The 16,251-nt window shown below is 42.9% G+C and overlaps 1 protein-coding gene across 1 annotated transcript in view; it reads right to left on the minus strand.

Annotated features, from left to right (window-relative positions):
• LOC138843661 (uncharacterized) overlaps positions 1-16,251 on the minus strand; it is a 36,580-nt gene that overhangs the window by 16,745 nt on the left and 3,584 nt on the right. The window lies entirely within an intron of this gene.

The raw sequence follows: 16,251 nt of genomic DNA on the forward strand, positions 1-16,251 counted from the left end.
GGCCATTGACAGGAAGCTGGATCTAAAGTAGAGCAACTGGGGCCAGAACTGCCACCCATGAGATGCTGGCATCATAGGCGGCAGCTTTATTTATTACATTACCACAAAGGCTCTCATGCATAATTCTATGATACACATTTTTCATAAACTCATATGCATGCATTTCAAATTTTCAGTGCACAAAGTAAACTTGTTTTCAATTCCATTTCCACAAACTTTATAAAGTACCTTTGTATTTTAAAATCATGTTTACAGAAGTGCAGTTTGGTTCACATTTGCACACAAACTCAAGCATACATGCATCCCACAATACATATTTCAAGTTAAGATACTAATACCATTCTCCACTGCCATCCATTTTGAATTCTTTTTCTTAAACACAATTTACTTCAGTTAACATTTTTAGTTCTTTCTGCTGTGAACTATGGATAAAAGCAGTGCCTGCTTCACAAGATTATTGTAAGAATTAATGACCAGCTGGCGCCGCGGCTCAATAGGCTAATCCTCTGCCTGCGGCGCCAGCACACCGGGTTCTAGTCCCGGTTGGGGCGCCGGATTCTGTCCCAGTCGCCCCTCTTCCAGTCCAGCTCTCTGCTATGGCCCGGGAGTGCAGTGGAGGATGGCCCAGGTCCTTGGGCCCTGCACCCATGGGAGACCAGAAGAAGCACCTGGCTCCTGCCTTCGGATTAGCGCAGTGCGCCGGCCACAGCGCACTGGCCTTGGCGGCCATTGGAGGGTGAACCAACGGAAAAAGGAAGACCTTTCTCTCTGTCTCTCTGTCTCACTGTCCACTCTGCCTGTCAAAAAAAAAATTAATGACCAAATATCTATGAAAAGCAGTTACAACAACGTGACACACAGCAGATGTTATTTAAGGGTTAACTATTATCACTCATGTGAAAGCCACAATATTTTTAGAAGTTAGACATTTCCTCTATTTATGCCCAGAAGTCAGATGACGTAGGAAACCAAACCAACGTTGCCAGTAACTGGTAAGCAGCATAGATAGTGTAAAAAAGAAGTGCATCTCCATGCAAGAGGATTACGGGAGGCAGCTAGAGATGTCTCTGCTGAATTTGCAATGCATGTGAAGGATGGAAGTTGATGATGAGTTTAATGTGGACATGAGAAATCCGGAGTTCAAGCAAGAGCAAGAAGGAAGTACAAGAGCACCACAGCACTGCTACGATCACCAGGAAAGTCCAAAAGCCTACTGGGATGAAAGAGACCAGATGGCCAGGACCACAGTCTGTTGGGTTGATAGAGCCCAGACGGTCAGCAGCAGATTTCATCTTTTCATCTTGGAGTCAAGTTGGGCGTTGAGATGAACGTGAGCGTTTGGAAACTGGCACTGCGTGACGACTACAAGCCTGCAAGTGTCCACTACACTGAGTTCCCTTAGAGAAATGAGCCATGGGGGAGTCTGTTGATGAGGTTGCAAAGCCTTGGAGGGTATGGCATCGCCACTGGCATCCCGACTGAACAAACCAAGAAGTGGTGCCCATGTGAAAAACAGCCCGAGAGGAAATACAACCGTCAGCTTTGATACCAAACTCCACCCCTAAACAACCTTTGAACAGAAAGGTGACAAAATGTCCATGATCAGATCAACTGGAATTAAATTGGATACAGAAAAAAGCAACAAGAATGAATGAGAGTAACTGTTCTAGCACAACATGCGGATGTCTGGTGCACAGGGGAGCTGTTGAGTCCTGACAGGGGATGAGTCACCAACTCAGCTCTCACTGAGGCCTCCTGGAGGTACTTATGGCCTCGGACACCTGGGACCCAGCTTAACCCCCAGCTGTTGAAATGCTAGTGGGTGCTCCTCACTTCTTATTAATCCTATAATCCCCACCATTTCTCACAGCATGAGCAAGTCTCTTCCTCACATCCTTAAAGACACAGGTGATGTAAACACCATTTCACTGAAGTTACAAGGTCAAAGCCTAAAACAAAGTGCATTCAATGCTGAAGTCCACAAGCCATTGCTCTGTGGCTCCTTTTCCCAGGGGGCAAGGTGCAGGTCATCATAGGACCTTCTGTGTAGGGTTGCTGCAGGGTTTAAATGAATTAATCTGTTTAATATCCTCAGAGCTAGAAACAAAGAAAACATTGCTCAAATGTCTGGTAAAAATAAACTATGACCTCTTTAAATTCACTTATATTGGTCCATTTCTCCCCTCAGAGTCTGGAAGCTTTGCATAGCTTCAGACACACTTCACAGCTGAAGTTTGATTGCCAAATACACACCTAGACTAGCAAATTTCTCAATCCAGCCTGTAGCTAAACTTTCTCAGCCTGTTTTATTTATCAGTGGTACTCAAGCATGGCCAACGCATACATTCTTATGAGCTACAGAAATGGCAAGTTGTTCCCACACTGGATCTTTGGTTCCTAAATTTATTTGCAAGGAGATAAACATCACTCTGGTTTAGTACGGTTCCTAACAAGAATATCAATCATCAGTTAAAGAGCAGTTTTCAAATTTAAAAACAACTATCAGCAAAATCAATTACCAAGCATTAATCTCTTTTATCTTCACAAGATAATTCAGGATTTGACAATAAGCACCAGATCTGATTCATTCTATAAGTTATACAGCCTTTGATTATAAATTAATTTTTTCAATCAACATATACGAGACTTACTAGATATTATTTTCAACTGGCCAGAAAGAAAAGAAAACTATCCATTGAAAAGCTATCACCAGATTGGGGTCGGCGTTCTGGTATAGGGGGTAAAGCTACTACCTGCAGTGCCAGCATCCCATATGGACTCCACTGTGAGTTCCAGCTGTTCAACTTCAGATCCAGCTCTCTGCTATGGCCTGGGAAAGCAGTAGAAGATGGCCCAAGTACTTGGGCCCCTGCCCCCACGTGGGAGACCTGGAAGAAGCTCCAGTCTCCTAATTCTGATTGGCCCAACTCTGGGTGTTGCAGCCATCTAGGGAGTGAACCAACAGAAGGAAGACCTCTCTCCCTCTCTGCCTCTCTGAAACTCTGCCTTTCAAATAAATAAACCTTAAAAAGAAAATAGAAAAGCTATGGATAGCTTATCTATTATTCATTGATACAATATTTTTCTGTCCTAATTCTTTTTTTTAAAAAATATTTTTATTGAATGAGAGAGGTATTTAAAAAAAGATTTATTTATTTATTTATTCAAAAAGAATTACAGAGAGGGAGAGGCAATGAGAGTGAGAGGGCTTCCATGCACTGCTTCATGCCGCAAATGGCTGCAGTCACCGGAGCTGAGCCGATCAGTAGTCAGAAGCCAATAGCTTCCTCTGATTCTCCCATGTGGGTGCAAGGGCCCAAGCAGTTGGGCTATCCTCTACTGCTTTCCTAGGCCATAGCAGAGAGTTGGACGAGAAGTGGAGCAGCCGGGACTCAAATCAGTGCCCATATGTGATGCTGGCACTGAAGCCACAGCACCAGCCCTCAGATTGAGGTCTTTAATCAGGTAGGCCATTCCCCAAAATGCCCACAATAGCCAAGGCTAGACAAGACTAAAACCAGGAGCCAGGAACTCCATCTAGGTCTCTCACATGGGTAGAAGGGACCCATCTACCACAGCCATCACCTACTGCCTCCCAGAATTCACATCAGCAGGAAGCTGGGTACAAAGCAGCACTGGGACTTTGACCAATGGGGCAGGTGAGTGCCCCAAGTGACATCTTAACCACTGTGCCAAATATCTGTCCCTTATTTAATTTTCATGGCAAGTTTATAGAGTTAGCATTGTCAGCCTCATTTTTATGGTGAGAAAAGAGATATAATGAGAGCAATGGGAAAAACAAAAGCTAACAAGTAAGAGAGAACGAGAAAATGATAAACTAGAATTTTTTAAACTTATCTCATAGCATGGACTCCAGATCATGTTAAATTTTAAAACCATATTTGTTCCATTGAAAATGAAAACCATTTTTCCTAAATGCTGGCTCCCACATTAAAGGTGAAACAGTTGAGATGCTGCAGTATTATCATGTGTTTTCATTGTTGTTGTTTGTTTTGAATTTCAATGGATTCCAGACCCTTGCCTTCTACAGACTTTCCAGGCAGCATTCTCTCTGCCTAACCTACCTAAGTGCTTGAATGGTGACATCTGTCCCTCCCCTAGCTCCCAAAGTTCCTGCAACAATGAGGGCACAGAATTACGCAAGAGCAAAGATTCAGTGCTTTATATGAAGATGACTGCTTTCCAGCCCACTGCAGCCAATTCATTTAAAGCTAAACAGAGTCCTTGCAGGATGTGGACCTTCTTGGGAAACACTGGGGGTCTTGATGATGCCTCTGTTCCAACAGTCAGAGCTGTCACTGAAGCCACAGAAAGAGTAGAAGAAAAGCAAGTCTTAAAAAAAAAAAAAAAAACACTTTTTTTTGAGCATCCCAATTGAGTTCAGTTTTATCCTCTCCTTTTTAGAATCCAAGGGCATCATCGAGAAAAATTATTCCTTTACCCAGTACAACTCAGTAAAAAAGCTCCAAAACTTCTTATCTCAAAAAAGCAAAAACGGTGACCAGATATAACAACAAAACTATCATCTGCAGTATGTTAAGCCACTGCTTGTGATGCCGGCACCACATATCAGAGTGCTGGTTTGAGTCACCACGGTTGCTCTACTTCCAACCCGGCTCCAAGCTAATGCACCTGGCAAAGCAGAGAAAGGTGTCCCAAGTACTGGGGCCTCAGCCACCCATGTGGGAGACCTAGATGGAGTTCTAGGCCCCTGGTTTCAGCCTGGGCCAGCCCTGACCATTGGTCAATCGGAGAATGAACCAGTGAATGGAGTATCAATCTCTCTCTCTTCCCCCTCTCTGTCACCCTGCCTAATGAATAAATCTGTTTTTCAAAAGAGTTTTTGCATAACAAAGGAAAGTCAGTTAGAAATGAAAAGACAATATGAAATGAGAGAAAATATCTTTTAAATGATTTTCTCCGCTCATCTTTCTTCCATATTTGTTCTTTGGTTCAGCCATCTAAAACCACTAACAAAATATAAAAGTCACTACAGAAATGTACCAACTGATAATTACGTCCATCAGTGTTCTGCTGAAAGTGAAATAAATGAAAGATATCTAGCGTGAACAAATAATGGTAAATAACTTTATGGGAATACTGAGATTAGATAATAGAATACAGGAAACTCTGGGTGAGGACAGGGACGTATGAAACACTGGGGCCCCAGGAGTGAAAACACGGGCTTTCTAGAATTACTGAGGTTTCAGAGCCTGTGTCTTTTAACAGAAAATTCTAAATTTCTGAAAGGGAAATTTTGGTTGATCAAGCAAGTCAGATGACGCCCTCGGATCAGTAAGCTCTGGTCATGGGGGCAGTTTCAAAATCCTAGGTAATATCCTTCCATGTTGTACATCCCGCTGGAACCCACAGAGCCTTGGCTCATCCAAATCAGACCTATGCTCCAAACTCACCTCACTGCACAGACCCAGGAGCTACTCTTCCCCACTGAATTTCTTCTCTTGCCTAGGACTTTCTTCATCTCTCTTTCTCATCCTTTAAGTATCAAACTATAGTCATTCCTTTTAAAAATTTTATTTATTTGAAAGACAGAGACAGAGAGAGAGAAGAGCAAGGAGCCAGGAGCCAGGAGCTTCTTTCATGTCTCCCACATGGGTGTAGGGGCCGAAGCACTTGAGCCATCTTCTGCTGCCTTCCCAGGTGCATTAGCAGGGAGCTGGATCAGAAGTGGAGTAGCTGGGACTCCATCCACTGTGTCCATATGGGATGCTGACACAGCAGGCAGAGGTTAACCTTCTACACCACAGTGCTGGCCCAACCTGATGTCATTCTATGGAGGTGTTCGAACTCTCAAATATAAACCAGGTTTCCCTTTATTCTCACTCACAGAGCCCAACTCTTTTTCATAGGACCTAGCACACTTTGTTGACAAATGAGTACCTGAGGTGTTATTTAGTGAATCTGTCTCTAACTATAATTTGTAAGAAGGAAGGATTTTTTTGTCCCAGTTTTAAAACTGAGATAATGTCTGGCATATGGCTAACTGTCAATGAGTGGATGGATAGACAGACGGATGGATGATGGTTGGCAGAACATCACCCCATGTACTGGGTCAGTTCTCAAAGGCAGAAACTAAGCATCAGACAACAGCATATCAACCACTTGAATGTGGGACTGTTAACTGATAAACTGAAACTCTGAAGAGGAAATTGGCATCACTTCTTAACTAAAGAGGCATGATTTCTTACCTAAAGATGACTCATATTCAATATTTTTTCCATTTTCCATTAAATATAGCTATTTTTCTTTATAAAATTGGGTAATATTGATAGCGCTTATTTGGGGAGAGGTAGATAGGGATGGGATTTCTCTTGATAAACATATGCCAAGTGTAACTGTTTTTGTCATAATAAAGAAGGCTGGAGACGAAGAGTATCAAGATATAACACATCTTCAAGACTCAAAATTCATAAGAATGTGAAACAATATTTACTAAGCAAATATCCAAAAACTTATTTTCTTGCTTTGAAAACATATTAAGGGAAGGTTGTAGAATTGTGTGATGAGGCATTTAATAGTAGGTCTACTCCTATCCTGAGTTATAGAGGTCAAAAGATGACAACTTATTTTGGTACCCAATTGTCTATTGGAATTCTAGGCCTGAAAAATAGAGCCCCAAAACAGAATATATTTACTGCAACATATTGCCACCTAGAAGAGCATCCAGAAGTGGGAAACTGGCCTCTGTCCTCATTTCTCCTCAACAGTAGTTTTCAAACTCAAGCCAGTTATGGAGATTATTAGGAGAGGGGCCTCCCAAGTTCCACGTGTACTCCATTTCCAGCGAATGGAAGGAGCTAGCTGGCCCTTTGTTAAACAGAGTGGACTGAACTATGGTCACTCACACCATCCTGTCTAGAAGAAGAATAGACCCAATCCTTATGGCTCTGTTCTGACGAGCACTCTTCCTTGAGCCAGGTCTGCCAACGGCTAAGCATCCCTCCTCTTTGCCTAGTCCTATGCCTGTTCTACCACTTCTCAGTTCCTGATGCAATGGCTGAAAATGTTCTATCTCAAAGCCTAGCTCCTCTCTCTATTCTCTCACTTACACATATGATCTAAGGGTAATCTTAGACCTAAGCAATAGAGTACTTCCCCAGCGTTTGCCTGCTGGCAAATTCTACACATCATAAATGCACATAGGAAAACAAATGCCCTGAAGAATGCAAGGGCATTTCTGTCAATAGGGATCTAGCCTTCATCACTGGCACATTTCTGAAGCATCATCCTACACACACACTCTCACAGTCAGTGCCACTCAGACCCAGGAACCACAATCCACAGACGACTCTTGCTGTCTCTCTCAGCGCACAATCTGACTGCACTTCAATGCCATGAAAATTTTGAATTGTACATTTTCCAACATCAGAGTGACATTGCTTCAGCATATGAGGAGGACCTGAGTAATCAGATTAAAAGACAAGACATAAAAATTAACAGAGAATCCTGAGTCTCAGAATGCAGAAACCCCTGCTCAGGAGCCTATCTTGCCCTTGAAATACTGAAAGTCAAGGATCTTATTTTACTTTGTGTTCCAATGTCTGGTTCCATCTGTTGCTTTTTACAACTTGGCAAACCTTAACTGTATTATTTAATCCACATTATGGCCGGCACAGCTGTAGCTCAATAGGCTAATCCTCCACCTGTGGCACCAGCACACCAGGTTCTAGTCCCGGTCGGGGCGCCGGATTCTGTCCCAGTTGCTCCCCTTCCAGTCCAGCTCTCTGCTGTGGCCCGGGGAGGCAGTAGAGGATGGCCCAAGTGCTTGGGCCCTGCACCCACATGGGAGACCAGGATAAGCACCTGGCTCCTGGCTTCGGATCAGCGCAGTGCACTGGCCGCAGCGGCCATTTGGGGGTGAACCAACGGAAAAGGAAGACCTGTCTCTCTCTCTCTCTCACTGTCTACTCTGCCTGTCAAAAAAAAAATTAATTAAAAATTTTTTTAAAAATCCACATTACTCTTAAACTTATAACTGAGTACAGGTATATATCAAATGATTCATGGAAAATAGAATTAAAAGATAAGTTTACTTTGTGCAAAATTTTTTTGAAATCCATGAATATAAGCAGTCTTCAAAAATTCACGGAAAATGCACATTACAAAAAAGCTATAAATGGCTATCAAATTTTTTGCACCAAAATAAACTTATTTCTTAATAAGTTTTTAAGTGTACTCACGTGGTAGCTGTCAACTTAACACTGTAAGTTATGCTACTACTTTGACTTTTTTTCCTTTATCTTAGCAACCATAGGAACATTAAACATTAGAGAGTAGTTTTCTTTGTATACAAGCTCTTAATGAGATTTGTTAGGTTTTTAAAAACAATACAATAAATATGAGCTCTAAATCACTTCTATTTAAAACTTAGATGCTCAGAAATTTAATTTGCAAGTTTGAATTTTGATTAAAATGAAAATGTAGCTGCTTTATTTACAACTTTTAAAATACCTTTATATTTTCAAATTTTGCATGTAATGTAATCCACAGTTTTTGACAAATAACTGCAAGTGCTATCCCTTTTAAATATAAGTATACATATTTAATGATTCCGTTTGTTACTGAAAACAGAATACAAATTATGCTATTATTTTGGTCCTAATAACATAATTAGCGATTTGCTTAAAGGCAAGGAAAATCCAATTCTGTCAATAAGTAAGAAATAATTTGTGAATTAGAACACCTTTATTTCATTACTCACCATAATACTGCTAGCCCTTCAAATGAGCATTCATATACATCTAATAATGGCATTCAGTTATTGTGATACCTTGACAAGTTTAGTTATATAAAAGTCACGACTTATGTGTATTTCATTATTTTGTCACTTAAAGGCAGAATGTTGGGAAAGGTTTTACATAACAGGTTGTAAGATGTTTTATAATATCTGTACTATAGTAGTCAAATCTAGTCAAGCTGCACTTGACTCTAGCAATAGGTCCCCTAATACTTCAGGCAGAGCATCTATGGTCCCTTTATAATCCCTCTTGTTTCATTATTTTTTCTACCTATCCTCCACTCTGACTTCTGATTACAGGAATTACATATAGATCATGCTAACAGGTACAGATACTGCATGGGAGTCAAGTCAAGATGCACAGAGCCATGACTCAACATCTGGAGCCACTCGCCACAATGGCAGATGCTACGCTGTGTGCCATGTGGACACAGGGAACACTGTTGATTTCAGGCTGTGGAGACACCCGGCACCAGGCACATGTTGATTTGTCCTCTGCACTGCAGTCACACCTGGACGCTTCTGTTCCATGACATGTAAAGATTTCTTCCAGGGCCCTATAACCTTTACGCCTAGTTAATATTACAAAGGCTTTCTCCTAGGTATTGCAGCAATTCCTCTATCTTGGAAGAACGAAACACAAGATAAGTTACCAATAGCCTTCCTTCAGAATCCTGCTGTTGCATCCTTTTGCTCACTGTCGGAGGCCCTACATTTTCATAACCATCTCTGATTGCATTTCACACTGGACAAGGGAACACTGACATCTACCCACCATTCTAGTCTCATACAGAATAGCTTCACTGCCCGGAGGATTCTCTGGGTTGTGCAGATCTATCCTTCCCTCCCCCAGCACCTGGTAACCAGTGACCTTTATACCATCTCCGTAATTTTTACCATGTCCGGAATGTTACGCCCTAGCAATCAATCATACAGTATATAATCTCCTCACATTAGCTTCTAGTTTCCGGTCTTATGCTTGGAGCTTGCACTTGCACCGCCCATTCTCTGGAGAGGGGAGAGGGGCTGGACCCAGAGTTAATAATCATTCATACCTTCATGATTAAGCTTCCTTAAAAATTCCAGAGCCATGGGGTATGGGTTGCTTCCAGGTTGCAGAATACACCCAATACCTGGTAGGTGGTGCACCCAACTCCAAGAGTCTGGAGCTCTGTGCCTGAGACCCTATCAGACCCAGAACTACATGCCTCTTCATCTGGCCATTCACCATAATCTCTATGATTTCCTTTACTAATAAACCAACTGTGTTAGTCCGTGGCTGTGATGAAATAGTTTCGGCCAGCTATGATATTCAGCTCACAGTTTTGGAAGCTGAAAGTCCAAACAGCACTATAAGGGCCCTGAGATATCCAGAAGCGGCCAGGCTCTGGCTTTCACAGCAATCCTCTTGCTAGAATGGACCAGGTTTTCACCAGAATACCTCAGCGCCTCTTAAAAATCCTACTGGAAAGGAGGAACTACACAAGATAAGGCGGTGATTAACTGAGCGAGAATATTTTCATAACTTCTGTACAGCACTGCATGTAACTCTACCCACTTCAGCTGTCAATCCAGTATGCCCACTTCCCCATGATATACCTGTATCTCATCTGGGACCAGGAAGGAGGAGATACCACCATGGCCAAGTAGAAGTTAAGCCCTACATGGAGGCGCCATGAAATCCCCAGAAAGCCTCACACATGCTCAACTCCATCCCATTTGTATATTTAATTAGAGTACCACTTCCTACTTCAAAAGAGACTGACACATGTAAGGAAAAAAAAAGTCCTTGTGCTTACTGAGCTTCAGGATCATGCTCATGAAACCTTCTTTGGCCTCCTCCTCCTCTCCAGAAACTCCCCAGCCCACTCATGATGGGTGTCTATCCATGTGGAGCTGCCCGTCCACTTTCACTTGTGAGTGTGTTTTCACTCTCTCTCTCTTTTAAATAAGTCCAGCTTTCACTTGTGCACTCTACTTATGCCTCTGCTTTGGGTTCTTATCTCTGTGGGGGCAAGAATTTGGAACAAAAATTGAGATATTTATGCCCATAACGCTATCACCTCTCAATACCATCTTCCTGGAAACCAGGCTCACAACACACAAACCTTTTCGGGGATAATGAAGTTCAACCAGTAAACATAAGTGAAGTGTTTCCCTGAGCTCTATGAGCTTCTCCTACTATTTTATCAAACTTTCAGCTGGTCAGCCAGAAGTGTAGGTAATAACCAGCTACTTGCAATTGGCTTCTGATATCGGGCCAGTGTTGTGGGACCGAACTCCTAACATATGGGATCTGATTCCCACTACAGGTGGACAGTGTCAGAATTCAGTTGCATTATAGCATATGCATTTAACAACTTGTCTGCTGGAGAATGGCTTGGTATACAGAGGAATGATACCCATATATCTGGCATCACAAATGTTTTGCTGAGTGTCTTTAAATGAGTGTTGAGTGTGCAACATTCATTCAATCTAAATTGATTTTAACACTGTACTTCTTAACAGTGCAAATATTTTATAAGAACAAGATATTCTTTTAAAAAATATTTATTTTTTTATTTGAAAGGCAGAGTTACAGAGTGGCAGAGGTAGAGAGAGAGAGAGGTTTCCATCAACTGGTTCACTCTCCTACTGGCTGCAATGGCCAGAGCTGCACTGAACGGAAGTCAGGAGTGCAGGGGCCCAGGGACTTGGGCCATCTTCCACTGCTTCCCCGGGCCATAGCAGAGAGCTCCATGGGAGGTGGAGCAACCAGGACTCAAAGTGGCGCCCATACGGGATGCCCCCACTGCAGGCAGTGGCTTTACCAGCTATGCCACAGCACCAGCCTCACAAAATATTCTTAATTCATCCTTCCCATCCCTTATGTCACTGTTATCATTCATTTCACACACAAATAAGCACAAGCACAAATACGTGCATAGATAGCAAATTCATTATCCTGCTGTTACTTTCACATGATGTTATCTCTTAGATCAGTTAACAAGGAAAACGACAAGTTCTCATTTGACCTTTACTTATTCACTTACTGATGACCTTCCTTTCTTCTTGCAGAGCTGGGTTTCTGACCTGTTTTCCCTCACCCTGAGGAGCTGCTTTTAACATTTAATGAAAGGCAAGTCTACTGGCAATACAGTCTCTCAATCTTTGTTTGTCTGAGAAAGTGTTTATTTTTTCCTGCCTTTTCAGAATTATTTCAAAAGGTACAGAACTGGAAATAGTGGCTTCATTCTCCAACACTTCAAATATTGATTCTGCTCTATTTTTTTGAGAAGTCAGAAGTAATTCTTATTTTTCTCCTCTGTAAATAAGGTGCATTTTTTTCTCTCTGGCTTCTTTTCCTTTTTTTCTTTGATTTTCTAAAGTGTAAATATGATACATCTAAGTATGGCGATTTCCTGTTTGTTTCTGCTTTCGGTGTTTGTCCTGATGACTGTTCGCTGAGCTTGTTGGATCTCTGGTTGGCACCTGACACTGATCTGGGAAAATGCCCAGTCATCACTGCTTCGTTCTTCTCTCTCTTTCTCCTCCTTTTGGTGTTTCCACTGTGCATATTTGACACTTTTTGCAGTGGTCCAACGAGTCTTTGATGTTTTCCTCTCTATTTTCTCTGTCATGTCCTTGAGCTCACAGATCTTCCCCTCAGCTGTGTCAGCTCTCCTAATGAATCCATCAAAGGCATTCTTCATTTCTGTTCTAGTATTTCTGATCTCTAACATTTCTTTCTGATTCTTTCTTAGACTTTTCATCTCTGCTTATATTATCCATCTGATGCTGTTTCCATTAAAGCCCTAGGAACTCAGTCATGATTTTTTTTTAAATATCAATCAGATGATTTCAGCACTGCTGCCATATCCTATTCTGGTTCTGATACTTGTTCACTCTCCTCCTACAGTGTGGTTGGTTGGTTGGTTGATTTCTGTGAGTTTCAAGGCAGGGGGCATGGGTAAGCATTCTGCAGACCTATGATGAGGTCTGGGTCTTGGTGACCCTGTGCTCCTGGGCTAAGACCTCCTCCTGCCTGTCTCAGTGTCACTTCCTCCCTTTTGCGGGACAGAGGCTGGAAGATTCTGACCAGCCGGTGGTCAGCACTGGGGCTAGCAGGTAAAGCTGCCGCCTGCAGTGCCAGCATCTCATGTGGGCACCGGTTTGAGTCCTGGCTGCTCCGCTTCCAATCCAGCTCTCTGCTATGGCCTGGGAAAGCAATGGAAGATGGCCCAACTTCTTGGGCTCCTGCACCCACGTGGGAGACTCGGAGGTGGGGCCGGCACTGTGGCATGTTGGGTAGGGCGCCGGTTCAAGTCACGGCTGCTCCACTTCTGATTCAGCTCTCTGCTATGGTCTGGGAAGGAAGTAGAGGATAGCCCAAATCCTTCGGCCCCTGCACCAGTGTGGGAGACCTGGAGGAAGCTCTGGGTTCCTGGCTTCGGATCAGCACAGCTCTGGCCATTGCGGCTGGTTTGGGAGTGAACCAATGGATCAAAGACCTCTCCTTCTCCTGCTCTGTCTCTCCTCTCTCTGTGTTAATCTGACTTTCAAGTAAATAGGTGAATCTTTAAAAAACAAACAAACAAACAAAAAACTCCAGCAGGCTAGGCTTTGGTAAAACAATTTCTCCAAAGGCAGACCTCATGGAGAAGAATGCAATATTCCAGTACGGTTCAGAATGGTTCCTTTTCCCTTCTTCCTCCTGGAGGGGTGACAGATTTTTTCTTCGATACTCTTTGTGAGAGTCTGTTGGAGCTCTCTGAGACAAAGCCCATAAAAATGGAAGCCCCCTCTCCCACCGCCACAATGGAGTGTGTGCCTCTGGCAGTTCATCTACTATAGTGTGGAGTTTTCTACCCTGACACTGTCCCGCGGAGGTTTCTGCTCTGGTAGGTGGGGATGCCCTGCAGCTGCTTCTCCTTCTCCAACTTGCAGGGCAGAGCTGGCCTTGGGACCTCACTTCCCTGCTGGATCCAAGAAGAGCATTGTGTTCTCCCTGTGTTCAGCTCTGTGCTCCTTGTTAGGAGGGAGTGGTGATTTCCAGCATTCTTTTATAGTTAAATATCTTAAAGATAATTTTGAGTATACGCTCACATGTGATGATATGATACACAGGTTTACATTTCAATCTCTCTTTTCCTTTGTCCATCTTGTGTGGTATTCCCCTCTCTCACTTCCCTCACCTGCATTAACTACTTCCCTGTCCCAACTCCCAGGTAAAGGAGTTAAGGAAGTAGGTTATTAATTTCCCAGGCTCTTGCTTTGTACCTAGAGAAGCATTTTAAAGTACAGGCACATACGAGGTGAACAAAGTGATAAAGTATTATTTAAGACACACACACATACACACACACACACACACACAAAGATACATGGGATGCCCCACACAGAGATAGCCCTCATAGGCAGTGAGACAGAGGAGAAAGGGGTGTGGGGGAGGGGAAATGGACTGAGCACCCCAGCACCTCCTCTAGTCATGGTTTCTGGTGGAACAGAGCCCCAGCTGTTGGACTCTTGTGTGATGTTCCTGGGGGCTGCCTCTGCGGGAATGAAGCCATCTGGGGGTTTCATGATACTTCCACAAAATTCCACAGGGGGCCTAACATATGTATCTTGATGGTGTTTTCCTGGAGGTCCTGGGTGAAGCAAATATTGAATGACAAATAGGAGGACAGAATTACATATGGGTTGGAGGGTGCTGCCTTGCAGGCACCTATAGCTCAGCAGCTCCTAAACTAGTTGCCGGCTTATCCCATATTAGTAACATGTTCATAACCCAGTACATACATGTCCATGCTTTTTCCTGTTTTCATCTATATATACACACATATTGAAATTTACTTGACAAAGGTTTAGTAGAAACAAGTTCATATTATATGTTTTTAGCATGTTCATTTCTTCACAAAACAAACTTCTTGGAATTGGTGCAATTTAACCAATATAGCTTTAACGCACTCATTTAATGAAAAATAGCTGTCCTCCTACAACAGAAAAGAAACTACTCAATAAAGCATGAAGTATCACTTGGCTTCACTTCCAAGGGGGCCAGCCCCCATCAAGTGGAAGGTGACAGCAGGTGGGCTTCTGCAGGGCCTGCAAGGTAGCCACACTCTGGGTCACTCGCCCTGTACGTCCTTTCCCCTTGGATGGAGTGTGACTACAAATATGTCAAGATTCAATTCTCAATTGTATGTTATTTGATGAAAATGAAGACTCCAAATTAGTTGATGTTGAGTTCATCCAAAGGGAGATTATCCTAGTGGGTCTCACCAAAATGGGTGTCATCGCTTAAAAATAATCAGAGATCTTTAGAGAGAGAAAGCACATTTCTCCTGTGGGCTTTAAAGAAGTGAGCAACCGTGAAGACACATGATGAGGACCACAAGACGGCCTCTGAGAACTGGACCAGTCCCCTGGTCAATGCCACCAAGGAACCAAGGACCTCAGTCCAATAGCTGCCAGGAACTAAATTCTGCCTAGAGCCGATGAGGAGCCTGGGTCATGCACAGAATCACAGCCTGGGCTGACACTTTCATTTCTGCCTTGTGGGCAGAAGACACAGTTATACCACACCTGGACAGCTGACCTAGAGAACTTAGCAATAATGAACTGTTTTTTCCGAAAACTGATCAAGCAGCAACAGAAAACTAATACAGAGACCTTAAACCACAACAATAGGCCTATCCCTTCCACTATGAGGTGAAATAGAAGGTACAAGCCACTGGCTTTCTAGTTCTAAAACACTATATTTTCATGATTCCAATGTAGGTCAAAATCAAAGCTCCATTTCCACGACACTCCCAGCTAATGGATAAAGTACTTTATAAATCAGACAGCACTGTGGAAGAATAGCATTCCCTTGGAACACTGGATTTATTCACAACTTCCAATTTTATAGGGCATGGCATATTTTGTAGGTATCTTGCATATTAAATAAAAAGTTCTTGGCTCATTTACAAAGAAAGGCTTGCCTTATGTGGTTCAATGGAACAGCAGAGCCACAGAACAATGCTGAGAGACTGAGATTTGGAGAGCAGAGGTCGGTTACTGTGAGAATCCACTCTCAGCACTGTTCATGAGCAGCGAGCATTTCAAATCCATACACATGGCGGGTGAGTGAGTTCAAACTGTGTGCAAATTCAGGAAACAATTTGTTGTACAAGATCAGAACCTGTTGCGGTTTTAACTGCGTTTGGACCTATTTCACAATTTGGTTTGCAACATGATGAAATTCTCATCTTGTTCTCTGACCATCTCTCCAAAGTTTGGTAAGAATTTTAAGGAAACTCCATGAAGACACCCACTTGAAACGGTTCTGAGTTGTACAGCCCTCTTTCAAGAAAAAATAAATAAAAAATAAGTCCCACCCCAGGCAAACTCTCTGGATGAGTTTCCTAGGGCTGCCATAATGAACAACCACACAGTGAGGGGCTCAAACAGCAGGCTGCGGTGAAGGTGAAGGCCAGGCTGGCACAGGGGCT

This window comes from Oryctolagus cuniculus, chromosome 9 (genome assembly GCF_964237555.1).
Source record: "Oryctolagus cuniculus chromosome 9, mOryCun1.1, whole genome shotgun sequence".
Lineage (NCBI taxonomy): Eukaryota > Metazoa > Chordata > Mammalia > Lagomorpha > Leporidae > Oryctolagus > Oryctolagus cuniculus.